Source organism: Neomonachus schauinslandi, chromosome 7, assembly GCF_002201575.2.
Source record: "Neomonachus schauinslandi chromosome 7, ASM220157v2, whole genome shotgun sequence".
NCBI lineage: Eukaryota > Metazoa > Chordata > Mammalia > Carnivora > Phocidae > Neomonachus > Neomonachus schauinslandi.
Window position 1 is genome coordinate 62,232,493 of NC_058409.1, and position 26,914 is coordinate 62,259,406.

The 26,914-nt window shown below is 34.1% G+C and overlaps 1 pseudogene; it reads left to right on the forward strand.

The window, feature by feature from the left end:
- The first annotated feature begins 9,205 nt into the window (after positions 1-9,205).
- On the forward strand, positions 9,206-9,352 carry LOC123325464 (annotated as a pseudogene).
- Positions 9,353-26,914: the final 17,562 nt, after the last annotated feature.

The following is a 26,914-nucleotide window of genomic DNA, read 5'->3' on the forward strand; positions in this document are numbered from 1 at the left end:
AGTCCAAGAAAGACAAATAGCATATGATTTCACTCATATGTGGAATTTAAGATACAAGACAAAGAAAAAAAGAGACAAACCAGGGGGAGGTAGGTGGGGGAATGGGTGAAATAGGTAAAGGGGATTAAGAGTACACTTAATTATGATGAGCAATGAGTAATGTATAGAATTGTTGAATTACTATATTGTATACCTGAAACTAATGTAACACTGTATGTTAACTATGCTGGAATTAAAATTTTAAAAATAGTTATTTATGCTATTTTCTAGAAGTTGTACTGTCTTGCCTCTCACATTTAGATATACTTCCCTCTAGAACTGATTTTTTGTATACACATATTGAGAAAGAATTCAAACTTATATGTGTTTATTTTTATGTAAAACTGACCCAGAGCCATTTTTTTAAAAGACTGTTCTTTCTGTAATGTTATGTAGTGACATTTTTGTCATAACCTATTTTTATATATGAGAGTCTGTAACTGCACTCTCTGCTCTTTTTGATTTGATTACTTATCCCAGCAAGAAACATAGTCTTGATTACTATCATTCTAAGCTAATTTTCTTTGTGTAATAGAGTAACAAACACAAGTTTTCAAAATTGTCCTGCAATTTTTTCCATTTGCATTTTTTATTTAGAATTTTTTTCTTTCTAAATAGAGTCTTAGATTTTTCTATGTATGTAATTTTTCACTTATTGTTAGATATGTTCCTGGTACTTTTATGGTGTACAAGTGATGTCTTTACATTAACTTTTTAACCAGCAATTTTTATAAGCATACTTCCTAATTCTAAATATTTATCTTCTTATTCCTTTGGACATTTTTCTTTGTACATAATTATATTACTCCACAGTAATGAGAGTTTTAGCTCTTTATGGCTAATCTATATAACTTTTATTAATTTTTCTTGATTCATTTCATTAGATAGGATTGCCTGTGCAAGTCTAAACAAAGCGATATTATCAGTTATACTAGTCTTTTTTTTTTTTTAACAGTTCTTGGAAAAGAGCTTTTGGCATTTGATTTTTAGTACCATGTATAATGTGGCTTTTGTTGCTGTTGTTTGTGTACAGCGTCTGTTGTCAGATTAAAGACAGATGTTAAGGAAAAGATATTCTAACAATATTGACTATTCTGACACAATGACATATCTAGTCTTTTTTTTAGACTTACATCCCAATTTAGCTATAATTTCAAGTTTTTAGTGTCAAAACTTCCATCATTGCCAAATTTATCTCTTGGTATTTCATGTTTTTGAAATTATATTAAATAATATTTTCATTATTTTATGAGTAGGATACGGAAACACAATAGATTTTATATACTGAACTTGTACACTGAACTTGCTAAAATCACAAATTAGCTGCAATATAGTTTCAATTGCTATCTTCCATTCACTAATCTTATATGATTATGCATAGACTACACATATATGTACACACATGCACATACATATATAATACAGATATAGATATGGATACAGATATAGATATAATAGTATACATTAGGGGAGTTTTTGAAGTTTGTTCTAGGTACAACTTTTTAAGGCAGAGGCCAGAAAGCCTCTAGTACTAATTTTTCCCCACACTTGAGGCAACGTTCTTTCGAGTTCTCTGTGCTATGCTGTTTTATGTAATTTTTCCACACTGAATGGTAGGAACTCAAACGTTTTCTGGCCTCATGTGAGTTAAGAGAATTGTTTCCTGTGTCTTTGGGTGGCTGTTTCCCTGATGTTGGGTAGTTTCTCAAACATTATGAACAACGCTGAAAACGCTAGAGAGTTCTTTTTGTCAGCACTTTCCTCCATCTCTTTCTCCCTTTGTGCTGTTCCTCCCTCATCTCTGGGTACTCTGCTAATATTCCACTATAATTCTAATATTCTACCAATACTCTAATATTCTTCTATAGTTGCATCCATCCTGAAGACACGCAGCTCTCTTTCCTCAATCTGGGGAGACAGAACTCCATGGGCTCCTCCTCTGTCTGCTTGTGGTCCCCAAATTCTCCTCGGGCAGTATACTAGGGCATTGGCAGTGTTCACCCATGTTTCCCTGCACTGACTCTGATCCAATGTCTGAAAAGTATTGTTTCATATATTTTATCCAGTTAGTTGTTTCAGGCAGAAGGGTAAATCCAGTCTCTGTTTCTCCATTTGATGAGAAGCAGAAGTTCCAAACACATGCATTATTAAATATAACATTTTAAACTTACGTATCATGTAGAAGATTTTCTTAAATATTTATGGGTATAATATGATCTAAAAGGCAACTTTTAATGGCTGACAACAGTCCCTCTTCATGAAAACTTCTTTTCTGATTATTTCTACTTAAGTGTCAATAAGAACACAGTATTTTTCATAAGTTTATTTTGAAAGCATGTCTCTCTTAATATTTACAAAAGCACAAATATTCTGATAAAAAGATAAATGTTTTGCATATATCCTTTCCAAATTCATGTTCCATAAACAAATTATAAAGTTAAAGGCCATCATCATTTGGGGAAATGAGCCATCTAATGACAGTTTAAAATAAAATTTACTTTAAGAATATTCAAGTATAGGGGTGCCTGGGTGGCTCAGTCTGATAAGCATCTGATTTTGGCTCGGGTTATGATCTCAGGGTCCTGGGATGGAGCCCCACATCAGGCTCCCTGCTCAGTGGGGAGTCTGCTTAACCCTCTGCCCCTCCCACTGCTCCTGCTCTCTCTTTCTCTCTCTCAAATAAATAAATAAAATCTTTTTTAAAAAAGAGAATATTGAAGTATAATGTTGAGTCCAAAAAATTTAGTGATTCCATAAGACATTAGAGATGATCAATATGTTCAATTTGTTCAATATGTTCAGATAAACTAATTAAAATTTATTGAGTTATCATTACCATTGTGTCAAGATTAATGATAATTAATAAATCACTTTTTAAACAAAACCTATGAGGTAAGTTTGATAATTACTCATATTTTATGTAAAAGATAAATTACAATAAAGAAATTAAATGATCCAGTCTTTATTTGAACCCAGGTCATCTAACATCAGCATCTGTGTTGTGTTTTTGTTTTTACTTTCATAGTGTGCTGCCTTCTTGGACCCTAAACTCAATGCATTCATTAATACTTTGAACTTAAATCACTGCTTTATGTTTATGTATTTTGATGTTTGATGTGATGTTTGAGTGATGCTTGATCTGACATTTAGACTCCTTTCTATGTCTGTCATTCCAATATCCAATTTTGAAAAATTCCTCTTCAAGTATCTTGAGCTTTTTTTGCTAAGTAGTTTTTGTCATTTAATTATTAATTTTAGTATTTACACAACATAGATACAAATACATAACGTATTTCAAATACTTCCTCTGAAATTTACCTTTTCATTTCCTTAACAGTAACTTTTTAAAAAAACTTTATTTAAATTCCAGTTAGTTAACATACAGTGTGATATTAGTTTCAGGTGTACAATATAGTGATTCAACACTTCTGTACAACACCTAGCGTTCATCACAAGTGCCCTCCTTAATCCCCATCACCTACTTCACCCATCCCCCCACCCACCTCCTCTGTGGTAACCATCAGTTTGTTCTCTATAGTTAAGAGTCTGTTTCTTGCTTTGCCTCTCTCTCTCTCCTTTTTTCCCCCTTTGCTCAATTTTTTCTTTTCTTAATTTCCATATATGAATGAAATTATCTAGTATTTGTCTCTGCCTGACTTATTTCACTTAGCATAATCTCTCTCTAGCTCCATCCATTTTGTTGCAAATGGCAAGGCTTCATTTTTTGTTATTGCTGAATAATATTTCATTGTATATATATATACACTTACACATATACATATATATATGCATCTTCTTTATCCATTCATCAGTCGATGGACACTTGGGCTGTTTCCATAATTTGGCTATTGTGGATAATGCTGCTATAAACATTGGGTGGATGTATCCCTTTGAATTAGTAGTTTTGTATCCTTTAGGTAAATACCTCGAAGTGCAATTACGGCGTTATAGGGTAGTTCTATTTTTAACTTTTCAAGGAAACTCCACACTGTTTTCTAGGGTGGCTGCACCAGTTTGCATTCCCACCAACAGTGTAAGAAGGTTCTCTTCTCTACATATCCTCACCAACACTGGTTGTTTCTTATGTTGATGATTTTAGTCATTCAGAGGTATGAGGTGATATCATTGTAGTTTTGATTTGTATTTTCCTGATAATAAGTGGTGTTGAGCATCTTTTCCTGTGTCTATTGGCCAGCTGTATGACTTCCTTGAAAAAAATGTCTTTTCATGTCTTCTGCTCATTTTTTAACTGGATTATTCATTTTCAAAGTATTGAGTTTGATAAGTTCTTTTTATATTTTCGATACTAACCCTTTATCAGATATATCATTTGCAAATATCTTCTCCCATTTATTCCACAGGTTGCCTTTTAGTTTTGTTGATTGTTTCCTTTGCTGTGCAGAAGCTTTCTCTTTTGATGAAGTCCTAAGAGTTTATTTTTGCTTTTGTTTCCCTTACTTTCAGAGATGTATCTAGAAAGAAGCTGCTACAGCCAATGTCAAAGACGTTACTGCCTATGTTCTCCTTTAGGATTTTGATGGTTTCAGGTCTCCTGTTTAGGTCTTTCATCCATTTTGAATTTATTTTTGTGTATGGTGTAAGAAAGTGGCCCAGTTTCATTCTTTTGCATGTCACTGTCCTGTTTTCCCAACACCATTTGTTGAAGAAACTTTTTCCCATTGGAAATTCTTTCCCACTTTGTTGAAGATAACTTGACCATATAATTGTGGGTCCATTTCTGGGTTTTCTATTCTGTTCCATGGATCTGTGTGTCTATTTTTGTGCCAGTACCATACTGTTTTCATCACTACAGCTTTGTAATGTAACTTGAAGTCTGGAATTATGATGCCTCCAGCTTTGCTTTTCCTTTTCAAGGCTGCTTTGGTTATTTGGGGATTTTTGTGGTTCCAGTCAAATTTTAGGATTGCTTTCTCTAGCTCTGTGAAAAATGCTGTTGGTATTTTGTTAGGGAGAACATTAAATGTGTAGATTGGTTTGGGTAGTGTAGACATTTTAACAATATTTTTTCTTCCAATCCATGAGCATGGAATGTCTTTCCATGAGTTTGTGTCATCTTCAATTTCTTTCATCAGTGTTTTATAGTTTTCAGAGTACAGGTGTTTCACCTCTTTGGTTACATTTATTCCTAGGTATCTTATTGTTTTGATGCAATTATAAATGGGATTGATCCCTTAATTTCTCTTTCTGCTGCTTCATTATTGGCGTATAGAAATGCAACAGATTTCTGTACCTTGATTTTGTATCCTGAGATTTTACTGTATTTGTGTATCAGTTCTAGCAATATTTTGGTGGAGTCTTTAGTTTTCTTGCTTCTTGAGGTAGGCCTGTATTGCTATATACTTCCCTCTTAGGATTGCTTTTGCTGTATATCCCAAAGGTTTTAGATCATTGTGTTTTCATGTTCATTTATTTCCATGTATTTTTTTTAAATTTCTTATTTTATTTTCTGATTGACCCATTCATTCTTTAGGAGCCTGTTCTTCAACCTCCATGTATTGGTGGTCTTTCCAAATTTTTCTTGTGGTTTTTCTTCTAGTTTCATAGAGTTGTGGGCAGAAAAAGTGCACAGTATTATTTCAAAATTTTTATATTTGTTGAGGATTTATTTGTGACCTAATATGTGATCTATTCTGGAGAAGTCCCAAGTGCACTTGGAAAGAATGTGTATTCTGCTGTTTTAGAATGGAATATATCTGTTAAGTCCACCTGGTTCAGTGTGTCATTCAAAAATCATTGTTTCCTTGTTTATTTTCTGTTTAGATGATCTGTCCATTGATGTAAGTGGGGTATTAAAGTTCCCTACTAGTATTGTATTATTAATAGTGATTTCTTTTATGTTTATTATTAATTGTTTTATATATTCTGATGCTCCCATGTTGGGTGCATAGATATTTACAATTGTTAGATTTTGTTGTGTTATCCTCTTTATTATGATATAATGCCCTTTTTTAAAAATCTGTTACAGTGTTTGTTTTTATGTCTAGTTTGTCCAATATAAGTATTGCTATTCTGGCATTCTTTTGACCTCCATTTGCATGAGGAATGTTTCTCCATTCTCTCACTTTCAATCTGCAGGTGTCTATAGATCTAAAATGCATCTCTTATCAGCAACATATAGATGGGTCTTGTTTTTTGTTGTTGTTTGTTTTTTTATCCATTCTGACACCCTATGTCTTTCAATTGGAGTATTTAGTCCATTTACATTCAGAGTAAATATTGACAGGTATGTATTTATTGCCATTTATTACTTGTTAAGTCATTGTTTATGAAGATTTTCTCTGACCCTTTCTTGTCTTTGTCACTTTTGCTCTCTCCTTTCCACTCAAAGAGTCCACTTAATATTTCTTGCAGAGCTGGTTTAGTGGTCATGAGCTCCTTTGGTTTTTGTTTGTCTGGGAAAGTCTTTGTCTCTCCTTCTATTCTGAATGATAGCCTTGCTCGTTAGAGTATTCTTGGCTGCAGATTTTTCCCATTCGTTGGCCTGTTTTTGTCAATTTTGATGGGAGTTCTGTGTGCCTCCTGGATCTAGATATCTTTTCCTTCTCCAGATTAGGGAAGTTTTTAGCTGTCATTTCCTCAAATAATCTTTTTGCCCCTTTTCTCCCTCTTCTTCTTTGGGACTCTTATAATATGAATATTAATGCATTTGATGAAGTTACTGAATTCTCTAAGTCTATTCTCGTGTTCCATAAGTCTTCTTTCTCGGTTTTGTTCAGCTTCATTTTTTTTTTCCCATTATTTTGCCTTGTATGTCACTAATTCATTCCTCTGCTTCTTCCAGCCTGCTGTTTATTGCATCAAGCCTGTTTTGAATCTCATTTATTGCATTATTCATCTCTGATTCTTTTTTAACGATATTATCTGTGTGGTAAGGGTCTCACTGATATCTTCTATTCTTTTTTTAAGCCCAGCAAATATCCTTATGACTTTTGCTTTAAATTCTCCATCAGGCATATTACTTACATCTGTTTTACTCAGATCTCTAGCCATAGGCTCTTTTTCTTGGGGGGGGGGGAATTCCTCTATATTAGCATTTTTTTAAGTCTCAGCCTTCTTCTCTGTGTTAGAAAAGCCAGTTATACCTCTTGCTTCTGAAAGTAATGGCTTTATGATGAAGAGGTCATGTAGTATTCTGGTATCCAGGGCCTGGTACTTCAGGGAGTTTCTCCAGTGTGTGCTGCATGTTCTCTGCTGTTGTTTTTTGCCTTTTGTATCCCTCAGATCAGTCATCTGCAGAGGTCTCCTTGCCCACTGTGGTCAGTATTTGGTCCCTGACCTGACTGTGGTGAGTTTTAACTAGGTGTGCTCTTGCCTGCTTGTGAAATGAGACCTGACACCAACTCCACCAGAATTGAAGCCCTGCAAGAATCTTTGGCAGGAGATATGGTGTGGGCAGGGGTTTGTGCTGGTCCTCTGGCAGAGGGGCCCACCATGCTGGGAATGAGGCAAGTTTGACTGAGAGGGACAGTCCTGCCAGAGCACAGAGGGGTGGGTCTTGGTGTAAGCAAGTTAGTTAGTACCCAGTGTCTTTAATGGTAAATTTTTAAAAGCTGGAAGTTTTAGTTTATATGAAGTCTAAATTACCAATTTTTTTCTCTTTAGTGTTTTTTTTGTGTTCTAAGAAACATTTCCTTACCCTTGAAACAAGGCAGATACTCTTCCTTTCTCTCAAATTTCATAGTTTTAGCTTTGCATTTTGCTCTATGAACCATCTTAGATTAATCTTTTAATTGTTTAAAGGTAGGTGTCAATGTTCATTTATTTCCGTACAAACATCCAGATGCTCTAGTACTTTTATTTCTCCTATTCAATACTTCAGTACAGTTTTTAATCCAAAAACCAAATATGTGATTCTATTTGTCCTTATGCCAATACCACATATTGTTCCTTTACAATATTTTAATATCAGGTATTGTTATTTTTACAAATATGTACATTTTTTATATTCTATGTTTTTAGTATTTCATATGAATTTTACATCAGTTTGCCAATTTGTACAAAAGAAATACCCTTCTGGCATTTTGAATGGGACTACTTCAAATCTACAGATTAGTTTGCAGGGAACATCCTAATATATGAGATTTTTGCAAAAATGAACATGGTATATCTCCATTTGGGGTGTTTATTTAGGTTCTTTGCAATGCTTTGTAATATTCAATATAGTAGCTTTCACATTTCATTACATTAACTCCTAGGTATTTAGTGCTTGTCAACATTATTGTAAACTGTATTTATACCTAATTTCATTTTTCAATTTGTATGTTCCTGGTATGTACATATACAATTGATCTTTGTGTATTATCCTTGTTTTCTATGACTTTGTTAGATTTACATGTTAGTTCTATGACTTTGTTTTATATTCCTTTATTTTTTCCAAATAAAGCATCATGGTATCTGTGAATACAGATCATTTACCTCTGTTTTCAATCTTTTATATATTTTATTTTTTTAAAGATTTTATTTATTTGACACAGAAAGAGAGAAAGGGTGCACACCAGAGAGCACAAGAGAGGGGAGAGGGGGACAGCAGAGGGAGTGGAAGAAGCGGGCTCATCAAGCAGAGAGCTTGATGCTGGGTTCTATCCCGGGACCCTGGGATCATGTCCTGAGCCAAAGGCAGATGCTTAACTAACTGAGCCACACAAATGCCCCCTTAAATATTTTCTTTGCATCATTTTCCTGGTTAGGATCATCAGTAAAATAATGATTGGTGGTGGTAAGAGTGGGTATCCTTGCCTTTTGCCCTAATTTTAGGGGAAAATACTCAGTATTTCATTTTTAAGTTTAATAGTATCTGTTTTTCATGAATGCCATTCTCTGGATCGAAGTCTCCTTCTATTCAGACTTTGCTGAGAATTTCACCATAAATAATTAAATCCATAAGTTAAATCCATCATATGTTTTACTACATCTATTTAAATGGTCAAATAAACATATTTTAACTTTGTTAATAAAGGTGAATTACATGTATTGATTTCTGAATGTTAAATCATCCTTCCATTCCTTGGATAAATTCCACATAGTCCTGATAAATTATATTTTATTACATAATACTAGATACAATTTGTTAATATTTCATGAGAATCATTTCATCTATTTTTTATTAGGGTTGTTGTTCTGTAATCTTCTTATGTCATATTGCCCCATTGCTTCTCAGCCTACTGGCTAAGATCAAGTGTGGTATTTGTTCTTATCGGTTTAATAATGCCCTTCTCAATTTTTGATTACACGCTTATATTGATTTAATTGAACTAGCTGAATATGTTCCCTTTTATTTTCTGAAAAAACTACTAAAATTTGATGTTATTTCTTCTTTTAGTATATTGTGGAATTCACCAGTGACTACCTTTCTACCAGGAGTGTTCATTGTGAGAAGTTCTAAATTATGAATTTAACTGTTTTGTGTGATACAAGTTTATTCAGATTTCCCCTTTTGTTCTGTGTCAGGAGTTGCAATTTTTGATATCATGGAATTTGTTCATGTTTGAAGTTGTCAAATTTATCGGCATAGGGCTGTTCAACATATCTTGCTATAGGTTTATCAATTTTACTGATCTTTTCAAAGAAGTATCATTTGACTTGGTTCACTTTTTCAAATGTTTTTTTCTTTCCTTTTTTCTTGGTCATTATTGGCTTTAATTTTCCCTACTTATTTAGCCTTATGAGCTGAAAGCATAAATTGACTTAGTATGATTTTCTCATGATTACTGTTTGCATGAAACATTTTATCCTTTTATTTTAAAACTTTTTATTTCCAAAACACTGTTTGCAATTAGCATATAATTAATAAATGTAATTTTATCTAGTCTGAAAAAAATTCTGCTAAATTGACAGTGTTTAGTTCATTACACTTAATGAAATAACTAATAGGGTTGGGTTCAATTTTTTCATCATGATATTTGTTTCTATTTTCCTGATTTGTTCACTTTTTTTTTGTTCTTCTTTTTCTGTCATCATTTGAATTATTCAAATATTTTTTAGAATTTTATTTTATTTTTGAGATATGCATCTATTTTTATTTTAGTGGTTGATCTAGGGATTAAAATACACAACTTTACCTTATCATAGTCTATTTGAATTGATATTTTGCTACTGCATACACAAAGTAAGAAACTTAAAATACATATATATAATTCTTATATGTACAATAATATATATTATATAATACTATACAGAAATATTCTTTTTTTCTTTTAGTACTGTAAAGATGAAATTCTCTTGTTTTCCAGATCCTATTGTAGTTTCTAATTAGAAGTAAGCTGTAAATATTTTTGTTGTTCTCCTTATCAAGATGAGCACATATATCTTTGATTTTATGAAATTTGTTTATGATGAGCTACATTTCATTTTTTTTTATACACATCCTGCTTGGGTTTCACTAATATTCTAGGATCTTTGGGTTTCTGTTATTCATCTAGATTTGGACAAGTTTTAGTTGTGTGTGTATGTATGTTTTTGTGTCTGTAAATTAACTTTTCAAGTTTCTCATTCTCTCCTGATATTTATATGCATGCATTTCATATCCTTTAATTCTTTACCATATTTATAATAATTATTTTAAATACCTTGTTTTTAATTCCAGTATCTGGGTTATCTGTTCTTCATTTGATTTTTTTGTTCCATTGCTTGTGTTTTACACTTTCCTGCTTCTTTACATGTATGGTAGTTTTTCTTTTTAATTGCATGATGCTATTTAGAGACTCTGGATTATTTTACCTCTTTTTAAAGAGTCTTGAGTTTTGTTCAGACAGTTAAATTATTGGCAGATCACTTTGCTTCTGTGAACACTTTTTTTTTTTTTTAAGATTTTATTTATTTATTTGAGAGAGGGAATGAGAGACAGACAGCAGGAGAGGGAGGAGGGTCAGAGGGAGAAGCAGACTCCCTGTTGAGCAGGAAGCCAGATGCGGGATTCGATCCCAGGACTCCAGGATCATGACCTGAGCTGAAGGCAGTCGCTTAACCAACTGAGCCACCCAGGCGCCCTTCTGTGAACACTTTAATTTAGGCTGAGTTTAGGTCACTTCATAAGTCATAGACTTTCTGCAGTCTCAACTTGTGTGCAAACTGAATATCCAGGGTGCTTCCCAAGATCTCTCTACTCTGTCAAGACTTCGACATCTCTGTACTCAGTGATCTTGAAGTCTTTGTTCACCAATCAGATCCAGATCCCCCAGTAGCTGTTCTGTGCTAGGACTTAGAGAGGCTTACCCAGAGCATATGCTGTTCAAGATTCTTCAGGGACCCAAATTGCTAATACTTCCTGGCAACCATTTCTCTTCCATTTCTCCATCCTTCAAATTTCAGTCTTCTGTGCCATTCTAAAATTCAATTTCTTTTCCTCTACCCAGTGAAATTGTCACCCTTTGTCTTGGCTCCATTTACTCACAAAGTTTTGGATATTTTCTTAAGCTAGAAGCTGTGGTAATTATAAGTGATAGCCTATGCTTCCTTGTTTTCAAAGATCGTATCTCTGTGCTGAAAATACTTCTTTCATATCTTTTATTTCCCCAAATTTTATTTCCTTATTGAAGGAAAAAAAGTCCACTTCCAAATTCTCCAGAATAGCTGGGAGTAGAATTATCATGATAATTTTCTTTTAAATAACTTAAAATCTGCAGGATTTGTTCTGAGGAAGTGTATTAATCATTTCTGTTTGACAGCATCAAACCACTCTAAAATATAATATATTAAAAAAAATAAAAGTAGGTCTAGGTTTTTAGCTCTGTGAAAAAAATGTAACCCACACTTATCTCTCTGTATATATTTTTTCAAGATCAACAACATAAGCTCATCATCTCTTAATTCTATAAAATAATAATTAATTCATGCAAGACTGCACCCTTATTTCCTTCCTTCTCTTATCTCCACTCTAGTATATTTAACATATTTCCTTGTATATCTATATACCCTTGAAATATTTGAGTTAGCCTTCCCCAGATACTTTAGTATGCCTAATATAGTCCCTTACATATGTATATATCCTTGAAGGGCACAAAATACTACTTAAAATATTAAAGACCTGCATGAATGCTTCTAATATTCACCTTTATAATCCAAACTGATAATTACTCTTAAGATACTCTGACAATTAGCATTAATATCCTTTTCCTGTTTAGAGTTTTCATATGACAAATTATTTTTCAGAATTGAAAAATACATAAATTATTTGTATTAGCTGTCATAATTTTGTTTATATTTGTAATATTAATGCCAAAATGTATGAATTACTTTAAATGTGTTAAGTTAAGCAATTTTGTTTTGCCACATAGAAACTTGATGGTGAAGTCAGAATACAAATATTATTTTAATTATATAGAAACATAATGGATTTAATTTTTTTAATTGAGAATTTCAAAAAGGAATTGGTATTTTCAAAAGATCAATTCAAAATTGATATTTTCTTGCATTTTACTTGGAAATGTGGATTATGAGTTTAAGTCCTCTTAAATATGTTTATTTTTATAATCAAACATATTTTGAGTTTTTTTGTTGGCCTTATTAAAATTCACATGCATGTGTCCCCAAATAATTTCATAATAGGAAGTTTTTTCTTTCCAGTGAGAAATATAATTTTTTCCTTCCCTGGATACCAATAAGGGATGAAACTTGTCATCATTTAAAAACATATCATATTTTTTTAGCATCTTGACAATATTTTTCTCAAGTACATTATACAATATCAGATAATGATGATAGAGTAACATTAAAACAGTATCAAACAGCAAATACCAAATATGTCTGTCTGGAATGTGGTACCATATTTCTGTTCCAATGCATGACTATCACTGATAATAATAGAATTATGTGTTTCTAATGTTGTGTAATATTGTTGAAACTCCACTGAGAAATACAGGTGTTATCATAAGCTGTAAATCATATAAAAAACAAAATACAGGGAAGGAAAATAGATCAGTACCAGGGATGGAGAAATATAATAACTTGTGAAGATTATTTTAAGACAAAAATATAGTCTTTTTCCTTCCCATTTCTTCTGTCTATCCTTAGTGATCTTACCCACTTCCTTTATAGCATGTAAGAGAAGAGTATACTAGTTACAGTGCTCTCATTTAACTCTGAAATGTTAAAGCTTAACAGTATCACAAATAATATTAATATGTCAGAAATAGTAATCACAGGTTTAGACATAAATTGAAAGAGAGATCATTTTCTAATTTGGGAAATGGGTAAATGAGTAACAATGTAAAAGAATGTAAGTAATCATTATTACTAAAGTGAATTATGGCAGAGTAAATTTGCAGCCTGAAGTTAAATTTAACATAAGTAATACATACTATAAAAATGCTCAGAGGGTAATACATGCTAAGTTTATAAATACTAGTATCTAAAATCGCCTCACAGATTTGAAGTCAGAAATCAGAATTTATTTCTATCATCCCAGTTTTTCATAAAGGGCACGTTTTCATTTTTCATATTCCTCTTCATTTCATGGCACATTATTTACCTTGCCCCTCTCTTCCAAACACCCATACATTTCATTTATCCCCAAACCTGCAGTACCAGTTTAATCTCAAAATTGACCCTAACTGGATCCATTAGCTTGCCTTAGACTCATTCACATTAATCAGTATGGACATATTCTGTTAGTAAGGTGGGGGGGGAGGCATTTTCATAGAAATGGAAGATTTTATCCATTATGGAAAATACTCTTTTATGATTTTCAAATGCTCCAAAGAGATGCTATTTCCCCAGCCATATTTTTTTCTACCTTTCATTTGTACAACTATTGGTCATTTCTCCTAAGGTATACTCAGTATTTATAATGTACTTTTATGTCAAAGGGCTTCCCTGAAACTCCAACCACTTGCTGCTCTTTAACTCTTTTTATCTACTGTATCCTGAAGGTTCTTGTGCTACTAAAATCTGATTTTAACACCAAGTCTCTAATAGCATTTGGTCACAATATGTCAGCCAACATAAGTTACAAATTTTCTCAAGAGCATGGCAGAGATGGTGAGGGGAAAGGTTGAGGCAAAACACCACATATTACTAAAACAAAAACAAAAACACAACTCAAAACAGGATGGGATTAAGAGTTCTTACTGGCTCAGTGGGTTGCAGCAGGTGCTTGCAGGCTTACTGCCTGAGAATATCCAATTAATATGTTGCACTAGTTTTCACTGTTGAGACCATAAATCAGCTATCAGAAAAAGGGAAAACTGTATACTAGTAGGATACTCTAACAGCATATCCTTTTAGAACAATAGTTTTTAAAAAAAACAGTCCTATAATCAAGTGCCATTGGGTATTGGAGATAATATGGCATAGTTAGTAAAAATATGAACTCAGGGTCAGACTATTTACCTATGAAAACTACCTTCATTTCTTATCTGATACTTTGGGCAAGTTACTTATCCTGTTTATCACTTTCTCTTCTTTTCATAATGCTACCTACTTCACAGAATTATTTAAAGATTGAATAATTGCTAAATGCTTGAAAAATACTTTGCTCACACTAAATACTCTCAGTGTTTGCAATTACAGGAGTTAAGTTTTGTCTCATCACTTATTTTAAATAATGTAATATAAAGTGATGAACCATTTACTATCATCTCTGACATATCTAAATCTGGCACCTCGCCCTGACTTGACACCACTAAAGTTTCTGTTTTTAATGGCGTATTTACAATTTTATTTGAAAACACACTGTATGGAGTTTTTACTTCAGTGCTTTTCACTGAAAATTTTTACACAGGATATAAGAGCTTGGAAACACAAATCCCCAATGTGATCGCCCATCTAGTTAGCAAGTCTAGTTCATTTATTATAAACTCACATGGATGGAAATAATAGCTTCAAAAATGACAAAGGAGGATATTATGTACTGCCACTAACTTGAAGCTTCTGGGCTAAACGGGCTACAATTCTGATTCATGAGAGAAATTTTAAGAGAACAGTCTCTGTAAATGAAAAATATGTCAAAAGCTTTTTCCACTTATGACATATCATTCACAGGATAAACAGTCCATGGTGTATTAATTTCTGAAGATTGTAACATAGGTGTTTGTTCACCAAACTGGGATTTACTGCCCATTAGAGGTGACAGATTAATGGTTCTGGAACATCATATCATCTGTATATTCATGGAAGAGGTAATGAAGGTAATGGTTTCATCTATTCTATATAACACATCTCATGTAGAAGTATCCCTAAGCTTTTCTGGTACTGTATTACATTTTATTTTCTTGATTTACTGATCTTTAGAAAAAGTATTTTGTTTTACTTTTCCTTTTAATTTTTATCAACAGCTAATACCAAAAACATTTCTAGGTCATTAGTACTAATAACTATTCCTCCTTTTGCCAAAATACATACAATGATTCCTTATGAAATATTTATTAAAGGAAGCCTATGTGTTCAATATATTAATGGTATTTCTTCCTTATTCTGGTAATGGATTTTTATCCAATCTAAGATTTTTATCCAATCCACTGGCTGTGATTCATACCATTTTTGTATGTACCATTACAAATGGAGGGGACAAATACCATTGGTTAAACCAAAACAGGCTATAAGTACAGGACACATCCAAATTTTTAAATTTCTGATATAATAAAATGTGAAAACATTTGAACTGCAAAACTGATAAAATATATTATTTGGCTCTTCAGGACCATTGTATAAAATAATCATCTATCTAAGAATTATGGTTTCCCCCAGTTTTATTGAGATATAATTGACATATAACATTTTTTTAAAAAGATTTTATTTATTTATCTGACAGAGAGACAGCGAGAGAGGAAACACAAGCAAGGGGAGTGGGAGAGGGAGAAGCAGGCTTCCCGCTGAGCAGGGAGCCCGATGCGGGGCTTGATCCCATGACCCTGGGATCACAACCTGAGCTGAAGGCAGACGCTTAACGACTGAGCCACCCAGGCGCCCCAACATTTTCTAAGTTTAAAGTGTACCACTGTTGGGGCACCTGGGTGGCGCAGCTGGTTAAGCCTCCACTTCTTGGTTTCTGCTCAGGTCATGATCTCAGGGTCATGAGATCAGCCCTGCATCAGGCTCCGCACTCAGCACAGAGTCTGCTTGTCTCTCTTCCTTCCCCACTGCCCCTCCCTCTCTTTCTCTCTCTTCCAAATAAATAAATAAAATTAAAGTGTACCACTGTTGATTTGATATGCATATATTGTGAAATGATCACCACCATAGCTTTAGCTAACACCTCCATCTTGTCACATAATTACCATTTCTTTTTTTGTGATGAGAACATATAAAATATTTTCTCAGCAACTTTCAAGTATACAAGTATTATTAACTATAATCACCATACTGTACATTAGATCTCCTGAATTTATTCAACATAAAACTGGAAGTTTGTATCTTTTGACCAACACCTCCATTTCCCTCAAGGTCCAGTCCCTGATAACCCAGTTTTAGTCTCTGTTTCTTTGAGTTTGGCTTTTTTGGAGTCTACATATAAGTGATATCTTATAATATGTGTCTTTCTCTATCTGACTTATTTCACTTAACATAATGTCCACAAATTCTATCCATGTTGTCACAAATGGTAGGATTTCCTTCTTTTCCATGGCTAAATTATATATATATATATATCTTGATAAAAATACTTTTTGAACCATGAGAAAAAGATAAAAACATCATGAGTCAATAACACCACTTCTGGTCCTAAAAGCAGAGCTTTTCAGAGCCAGTAAAGGTAATCAGAGTGAGTTTTAACTTTAAAGCCTATACAATAACCTACAAATTATTTATGGAAACCAGAATTATTTTTTGTAGCAACATATAGTTTATTCTAAGAACTTTGCTATACGCTATAGTTTAATACTGATAATGAAATACAAGATACGAACCATGTGTTGTTGGAAACTTATACCTTCATTGGGGGTAGAAAAACTAAAAAGCAAGACATCAAAAAAAATTTAAGTTAAAAAACATAATATTGTGATATACAATATATGTGTCATAGGAATTTAAGATTGGAATCAATATAGATTACAACATTTAAAAAAATCATGGAAGAAGAGTACTCACGGAAAGAAACTGGACAGGTAATTTTTGAATGGTGGCTGATAGGTGGAAAAAAAGCATGCTAGGTAGTAGATGTCATAATTATTGAAGGTGGCGGTTTGTGGGACAAGATGAAGATTCTCCTGATTAAACAAAAAGATCAGGGCAAAATGAAGACAGTGAATACATTTTGTCTGCTAAGCAATGTGATTTTATGTTAGTGAATTTGGAACTAAAAGGTCTTTAAAGTTTATTTGTTTGTGTATGTATGACTTTAAAAGAGACATTTGTTTGATGAAAACCATACTTTAGGAAGGTTTATTGCTGACAACTAGGCTTCTATCTTCTTATCAAGAGTCAGGGTTACACATGCGAAGATGATTTTACTGCTGACAATGGGTTTTTAATCTTATTATCAAGATCAGTTCTTATTATGTTCTCAGTCAGCTAACCAAACTGTCCCACTCTTTGATGCCATGCCATATTGTTTTAAGAGACTTGACCACACATTGATTCTGCCAGTGTCCTTTTTCCCCAGATTCTAAGTCTTTCCCCTAACCTCATATGTAAGGAGTCTTCTACATGGTCTTAGGTTTTGGTGAAACCACCGTTTGGATTTTGAAATCTTTGAGCTTTGATTATTTAGATTAATCCCCTATGACCAAACTCTTGCTTATTAGATTTCTTATAGTGTTATCTTACAGACATTCCAAGTTTTCTTTGGGAAATTAGAATTGAACATTAACAGCTTCAGCACCTCCCTAAAGTAAAGGTAATCAGAGTGAGTTTTTTTAACCTTAAAGCCTGATACTATACAGTAACCTACAAATTATTTATGGAAACCAGAATCATTTTTTGTAGCAACATATAGTTTATTCTAAGAACTTTGCTATACGCCATAGATTAATACTGATAATGAAATACAAGATACGAACCATGTGTTGTTGGAACTACACTTTCTCATTGAAATCACTTGATCTGCCTCAGCTTTGACATCAGATATGGTCACTTCTCAATAAAAATATGTTACTGATTGATTTTTGGAGTAAAGTTTAAAACGTTCTTTAAATGACAAAAAAAAAATGAAGCTATCTGGGTGAGGAAAATAATTTTAGTTAAAAATCAAAAGACATGGCAAATTCAATTGCAATATTAGAGTTAAGTTGAACACAAGGCCTAGACCCATTTTGCCATGCAAAAGTGATGGTTACAGGACAAATATTTGATAATTTCATTTTGCTAACTGATGTTTCCCTTGAGATAATATTGCAGGCATAAAGCGAATATACTATAGAAATGTATATTGAAGTTGTAAAGAAGGTTGCACTCAGTGCTACAACTAGGGAAGTTTGGGGCACCAGTAGGGCACTGCTGCTGGGTACACAGTTCTGTATAGCTTGTCTCAGCCAGACAAGACCAAACAAGCAATAAATTTCAATTTTATGAGTTGTAAAATGGCTAGATCTTGAAACTGTTTTTCTCACCTAAGGAAAGTCATGGCTATTTTGATAGAGGCAAAGTAGTAATTGTAAGTTATGTCACCCAGCCAAAAAAACTTTTGAAAGTGTTAAGCATGATTGATTAATTATATAATTATTCAGGACAACAGGCATTGTAATCCAGGAGAGTCCTGATAGAACTGGGATATATTGTCACACTGTATCCAAATGGTTAATTAAATTAAAAAAAAAAAGAGAGAGATACTGAAATAGCATCATATCCACTAGGGGAAAGGAGGGATCACCACCTTATTGCTAGGTGTCATAGAAGTTTAGGTTCCCACTTGGTCTCCACGGTTATCTGAAGGAGGGATCTCCTTATTACTTCTAAGCAGGAGTGGGCATTCCAGCTCATCACTGTGGTCTTGCTGATACCACGTGGCCGGCAGGGTTGAAGGGCCTTGTTATTGTTTTCCATGTGATTTCTACTGCAACCATGGTGGTGAGGCCTCATTACTGCCCGGAGGATGGTGAAAGTCCAACTCTAGACCAGGCCTCCTTTGATGCCTTCCCAGAGGGATGTACAAGATACCTCTTTTCTTCCAGGGGCCAGTGTAAGTTCAGGCTCTTCGTGTGGTGTCTACTGAGAGGAGTGAGGCATCATTAATACCTGGCAAGGACAAAAGTCCTGGCTCCCTTTTCCACGTTTTCTGACATCATCCAATTTGGATGTTGAAGCACTTCACTACATTCTGATGAGGGTGAAAGTCTGGGCTTCCCACTCAGCCTTGGTGTAAGCTAGCAGGGGACATATTTTGTCTGTGTCTTTTGCTGCCACAGTGATTATTATCCATTATCCAGACTTTTCTGTCTTGTTATAATGTTCTGTTCCTGGTTCCTTGGATACAGAGAGATGGCTTTTGTCGGGCATTTTTTGTGTACCTATTGGCATTTCCATATTACTCACTTCTACAGCAACTAGTCTGGGATATACAAAGCAGAAAAACCAAACCAAAACAAAACAGAAAATGACAAAAAACACCCACAACCCAGAAAACTCACACTATGTTGTTCCTTGGGTCCCAAGTTTTCTAGCCAATTCATCATTCTCTTTCTGCCTTTCAGAGTCTTATGTTTTGTTGTTGTTATTTACATTAAAAAAAAATTGAAGGGCCAGAGTTTTTAATTGTACTTAGGAAAAGAATAGGGAAAGATACATCTGTTCTATCTTCCTGGAAGTGGAAGTCTCAATTAGAAAGTATTTTGAAAAAAACAAACAAACAAAATCAGTTTAATCTTTGGGAAAAATACACTTGATGTCCTGATCTCCCCTTGGGGGACTTTTGAGTGCTTACAGAGTTCACTTGGTAGTGTCTTTTAAAAAATGCCAAATAAATAAATAAATTTATTAATCATTGGTTTATTAAAATTTGGTCAGTTTATTAATTACTAGTTTTTCTTTGGGTGAAATATTGGCTGCCTTTGTAAACAGGTCTTTAAAAATTAGTCTAAAATCAATTTGGTTAAATAGTTGACATAACTGATGAAGAGCATACAAACTACACTGTAAACAAAACAACAAACAAAAAATCAGTACAAAAACAGGGGCACCTGGGTGGCTCAGTTGGTTAAGCGACTGCCTTCGGCTCAGGTCATGATCCTGGAGTCCCGGGATCGAGTCCTGCATCGGGCTCCCTGCTCAGCGGGGGGTCTGCTTCTCCCTCTGACCCTCTTCCCTCTTGTGCTGTCTCTCATTCTCTCTCTCAAATAAATAAATAAAATCTTTAAAAAAAATCAGTACAAAAACAAATGTTTTAAATTTGTGGGAGGAACTATTTAAGCTACTAGTATGAAACAATTTTTAGTGACAGTGTCATGCATGATTCAAAATATGTTATACTTCAACTTATAAATTAATGTGACATTCTCTGGAAAACTATGCTAAATTACTGAAAGAGTTCAAATCTGACAAAGAGAATGATGTCAAGGCTCCACTGAAGATATTGAATGAAACTGTTTCATGAAAAAAAAACCTGATGGAGAAAGATATGTTTAAATTTATATATTATTTTTATTATATGTGATTATTAATATATGACTATAGTACTTTATCCATATATCCAAAACTTAAAATTTTCAAGTTGGACAAAAAGTTTTTGGTGTGAACTTTCATTAAGAAAATAGTGCTTATTTTATATTCATTGTCAATTTGTAGTTAAGTATGTGCAATGATATGAAATGCTTAATTTTATTTCAAATAGTTTCTTAAACCATGTATTAATTCAGTCCATGACTTTGGAAATTTGTAATTAATCTTAAAAGTTGTTAATTAAAAAAAAGAACAAAATAACATGGCAATAGGATCATTTAAGTATGCTGTTTTAATTTTCTTTGAAAATTAACTCATTTGGAAATTATTTTCATGTTTCAATGTGTAGATATAAGGAGAGTTTCACATATTTTTTCAATAACATAACTTTCTCCAGAATTCTACATTCAATTACAGTGATAACTCACTAATACTAGAGTTTTCCCTGATAATTTTTTCCCCTCATTTCCTTATCTATATTTATTTGTAAAGATGTGCAGGGCATATTCTATAGGACTTTTGTATATGTGTGAGTGGATATTTGTTTCTCAAGCCTTAACTAATATTAACTTCACAATATCTAGAATGCTGGTATTTTATTTCAGACCTATGGAAATCAATTTTAAACAATGGAATATGATTGAGAGATGAGAGTAAGAACTATTTTTTTTCCATAACACAGACCTTACATGGATTACCTCATTTAGTTCTCATAAGAATCCTAGGAAATGAAAACTATTTTCACATCTGAGGCTTAAAAAAAGATGAGTAACTTGCCCAATGACACACAGCTCTATGTTTCTAGGATAAAGGCAATTAACCTTTTTTGTTTAATTTTTCATGAAGGTTAGGATGGTATGTAATAGACATGATTAAAAGCTTGCCATTTGAACCACTAATCATTGATGAGTATAACCAAACTTGACCTCAATATCCAGTTATTCAGTAATCACATGTATTCAAGTTGAGGATTATAAAGACAGAGAAGGAATGTATGTAAGGGAGATAACGATCCTTAGTGATGTTAAATGAACTGACTTTAAGGCCATAGTCACATTTCTTGGAAGCAATAATTTTAATGAACAAGTCTATATATGGCATGACTGATCATAAGGAACGGAATATATTAGGAATAAATCGCTCAACTCTCAAAAGGGTAATTGATTCCTGCCAGAATTGAGTCAGGTATTATTATAATTTCCAATTCAGAGATCAGGAAATTAAGGTGTTAAGGGTGTTCAGTAAGCTGATCAAGGATATGCAAACAGAATCGAATTTTGAACTACAGCTCTGAAGCTCCAGGTCTGTGTTTTCAGCCACTACTATCGTATATACATGGTTATTTGCTTTTTTTTCTTCAAAAAAAAAATGGATTTGCCCTGAATCCCCCTTTTCTTTAGCTATAATGATGATAAATAAGACATTTTAAAATGCCATTTTCCCTCACTGAGTCTTGAAAGTCTGCGTGATGTTATAAGAATAATCTCAGTTTTAGGAAATGAAATCATTAAAGGTGTGTAATGAAAAAATCAAAATTGAGCCTCACTTCCCTGAAAATTAGGAATGAGAACAACATACTCTACCCCTCTGAGAATCTTTTGATAGGGCTTTGTTCAAACCCAGGGTAAATAGCTTAGAGCAGCTATGAGTCCTCAGGGATTATCATCTGTTGCCCAATTTGATTGTTTAAATGAATTTTTTAATGCATATAAAAAAAGCCACAGATAAGATGTGTCAGAATGTATTTGTCTGTGCATATCATAAATCCATTTCACATTACCTCTCAGTGCTCATAGCTGCAGAGTGCCATCTTGAACTTGGCTTTGATCTGAATATGGACTCTGATCTTCTATACAAAAATTAGTGACTATGGGCACTTTATATTAATTAACATATTTGCCTCCAACAAATTTGCTTTCAATAATTCTCTTGTGCTAGATATTAAAATAAAATTCTCAAACTATTAAACTGATGATTGGCTTCTGATAACTGCTATTTTCTGATCAGAGGTTGAGATCTGATTAATGAAGATGGCATTTTATTGCTCTTCTTTATTTTAATAGCTGGAACTAACGGCAATCCCATGTTGCTGAAGCTTGAACTGCAGAATGGATCAGAAATAGAAAAACTTTAGAAAGTCAGCTCTATAGTACATATTTTGAGGGGATATGAAGCTACTTTTCAAAAGTATATTTATGAACACTTTTCCCTTTATGTTGGTCTAATTTATTTTCTTGTTGGAAGGGGGGAATGATTTCCTGAAGACTTACAGGTTCATTTCTTTTTTTTTAAAGATTTTATTTATTTGACAGAGAGAGACACAGCGAGAGAAGCAACACAAGCAGGGGGAGTGGGAGAGGGAGAAGCAGGCTCCCCATGGAGCAGGGAGCCCAATGCGGGGCTCGATCCCAGGACCCTAGGATCATGACCTGAGCCGAAGGCAGACGCTTAACGACTGAGCCACCCAGGTGCCCCCTTACAGCTTCATTTCTATTTTTCACTAATTTTGTTAGTTTTGAATGCACTAAAGAGTGCTACAGGTTACACATTTTATGTTGTTCTTTCCACAATGAGACTTTTGTCCTCTTAAATATTTTTTATAATTATTTAACAAAGTTCTCTGTCAGCACTATTTTTGTTCCTTATTGTTCCTTAATCCTATAATTCTCAAGTTTTAACCAAATGTATTATCACAGTTTTTCTGACTTAGATTGCTGCCATCATAGTATACCAGGCTTTTGAAGGAAATTTAGCGTTGTGTCATGCGGCAGGGTGCTCTTTAGAGTCTGGCATTGTCATACAGGCCCATTTTTGTTGAAATGACAGCGAGGGCTTCAGAACCTGTCTCTAATGGAGGCCTCAGACAGACAGTTTGATTGGATAAGATATGGCTTGAGGAACAGAGGTGATTTGTCTTGAAGCCTTCTGTATATGGCCAGCACACCATAATTTACTTGTTCGTTTAAATGGTTTGGGTGTGTTAAACGTAATTTATGTGAATACCTTCCCATTGCCCTTTGTTTCCTCCAGTGCATACTAATTATTTCATCCCCTGCTTTCATAGTATCCAATGTATATTCCATGCTTGAAGGCTCACTGTACCTTCAGATCAGGTCCTTGTTACTTGAATTCAAAGGACTTTATGCTAAAGGTAGAAATTAGTCTAAATTGAGATAAAACATTAATGGTTAAATTGTATATCATTAATTTTCCTTTCTTAAAACAACTGTATCTTAACAGAAACCTCTAGGGCATTATTAGAGAAGATTGCCTGATATGTAAAATTTAGTCACTGTACTAAGGCCATAGAAATAGATAAAGATTAGGAATTAAGAAATAACAAATTTTGGGGGCACCTGGGTGGCTCAGTCGTTAAGCGTCTGCCTTCGGCTCAGGTCATGATCCCAGGGTCCTGGGATCGAGCCCCGCATCGGGCTCCCTGCTCAGTGGGGAGCCTGCTTCTCTCTCCCACTCCCCCTGTTTGTGTTCCCTCTCTCGCTGTGCCTCTCTCGGTCAAATAAATAAAATCTTAAAAAAAAAAAAAGATAACAAATTCTGCTCTGTGTTAAGCACTTACTTGTATTATACAATTATCCCTCACCATTTCCCTATCATAGAATATTATTTCTGGAAAAATACAGCCCTTAATATAAGTCTACAATATATTAGAGATAGCTTTCAATAAAGATTTAATTATGCTTTTTAAAAAAATATATATTTATTTATTTATTTGAGAGAGAGAGAGAGGAGGGGGTGAGGATGGGCAAAGGGGGGAGGGGTAGAGGGAGAGGGAGAGAATCTCAAGCAGACTCCCTCCTGCCTCTTGAACAGGGAGCCTGATGTGGGGCTCCATCTCACAATGCAGAAATCATGACCTGAGCCAAAATCAAGAGTTGGATGCTCAACCAACTGAGCCACCCAGGTGCCCCAGATTTAATTATGCTCTTACACAAAACATAGAAATGAGATTTTTTTTGTTAAGGTCAAAAAGATATATTGCATCTCTATTTCAGTATCCTGATCACTAAAGTACCTTTTCTTTTTCAGAAAACAAATGTCCTGTTTATCATTTCAGCTTGAAAGTACATCCTAAAAAAGCCTTTGTTTAATTTTAAATGCTTAAGTTGTTCTATGAACTTAATAACATTAGGCCTTATTATATTGACAGGGCAATTACAAGCCTCTTGTGCATTTTCTTCTGGCATGTGTATTTTTTTTTAACAATGGTGTACTGACACCTCTTCACTATTGTTTCTTTGAGCTTGCACATAATATACGGAAATGTATTGAGTGGGTGGGTTTTTCTTTTTGTTGTTGTTATTTTTTAAAGATTTTATTTATTTATTTGTCAGAGAGAGACAGAGAGAGAACACAAGCAGGGGGAGCGGCAGGCAGAGGGAGAAGCAGGCTCCCCACTGAGCAGGGAGCCCGATGTGGGACTCGATCTCAGGACCCTGGGGTCATGACCTGAGCCAAAGGCAGATGCTTAACTGACTGAGCCACCCCGGCACCCCTATTGAGTGAGTTTTTTATGCTGAAGAGGAAATGGATAAGAGAAACATCTATAAATATCAGCCAAGGGAAAGTAAGAAGAATGTGAAACACTCTGAGCAATCAAACCATTGATCATCTATAGGAGTCAAGTTCCACTGTTAACTTTCAAAGCTTTGAATAGGTCATGGAGGACAACAGGCTCAACAATTAAGGTTGTATAAGTGCAGCCTGCAATTTTTAAGATATACATTGTGCTGACAGGTACACTTTCACAGGTAGGACTGTGGCTCAGAATTCAATCAGCACTTACCTGAAGTAAAAGTACTAGATTCAAAATGACTTGTAACATTTAATGGTAATCCCATTTAAGAAATAATTATTGAATATCTACTATGTATAGGATACTAAAGAAAGGAATAAAACAAAAACAACAACACGAACAACTTCAGCCAATTGATTTTCCTTATAGTGGGAATAAAAACATAAAATTATAATTAAGTTCATTTTAAAATAGAGCAGGGTATGCTCAGCGGGAAGCCTGCTTCTCCCTCTCCCACTCCCCCTGCTTGTGTTCCCTCTCTCGCTGTGTCTCTCTCTGTCAAATAAATAAATAAAATCTTAAAATAAAATAAAATAAAAGAGCAGGGTAAAGGCAGGAAAAAGAAAGAGTAAATAAATGGCTTTGGGATACAGGGAATACAAGGGGAAGGAGAAAAATATTTCAGAAACTGTGCTTTTAGTTTAGGTTTTCAAGTCAAACATTAATTGGTTGATATTATAGGTATTTTAAGTTCACTACCATTTTGGGTTGAACAGGAAGGAGCCAGTATAAGAAAATAAATGGAATCTGGGCAGGTGTGAATAGCACCTATGTTTTTAGAAAGACTGAGGATGACATATAGAAAGGAAGTGAGGTGGGTCCAGGGCCCACAGGAGCAAGACAGACCCAAGGTACAAAGAGAAGTTCAGCTGAGTAGATATTCATAATAAATGTCAAATTGGATTAGGTCAGATTTTCCAGTAGCCAATCTTACACTAGCTCAATATGGGGAGAATAATGGCTCTCTAAAGATGTCCTAATCCTTGGAACCTTTAAATTTGCTACCATAACATGGCAAGAGGGCATTAAGGTTGCAGGTGCTATTAAAGCTGCTAATTATCAGCATTTAAGATGGAGAGATTATCCTGGATCATCCAGTTGGACCTATCTGATTACCAGTGTCTTTTATTTTATTTATTTATTTTTTTATTAAGGTTTTTTTTTTGTTTTTGACATAGTGTTTTGTGATTCATTGTTTGTGTATAACACCCAGTGCACCATGCAATACATGCCCTCTTTAATACCCATCACCGGGCTAACCCATCCCCCCACCCTCCTCCCCTCTAGAACCCTCAGTTTGTTTCTCAGAGTCCATAGTCTCTCATACCAGTGTCTTTTAAAAATACAAGAGGGAGCCAAAAGCAAAGGCCAGAGAGATGAGATATAAAAACGACTCCAACTACTGTTGCTGACTTTGAAAACTCAGGAAGGAGGCCATGAACCAAAGAATATAGGCACTCTCTAGAAGCTGAAATTCTCACCTGAAGTATCCAGAAAGAAATGAAGCCTAGCTGATACTTTACTCAGCCCAGTAAGACCTATACCAGACTGGTGACCTACAGAAATATAAGATAATAAACTTGTGTTGTTTTCAGCCATTATGATTGTGGTTATTAGCTACAGAAGCAGTAGAAAACTAATACACCCCACAGGCAATTTTTTATTAAATATGAGGGATTCCCAGTATGAACAGCCCTAGAATTATCAGCTGTGTGATGTCTTTGTTTTAACAACAAG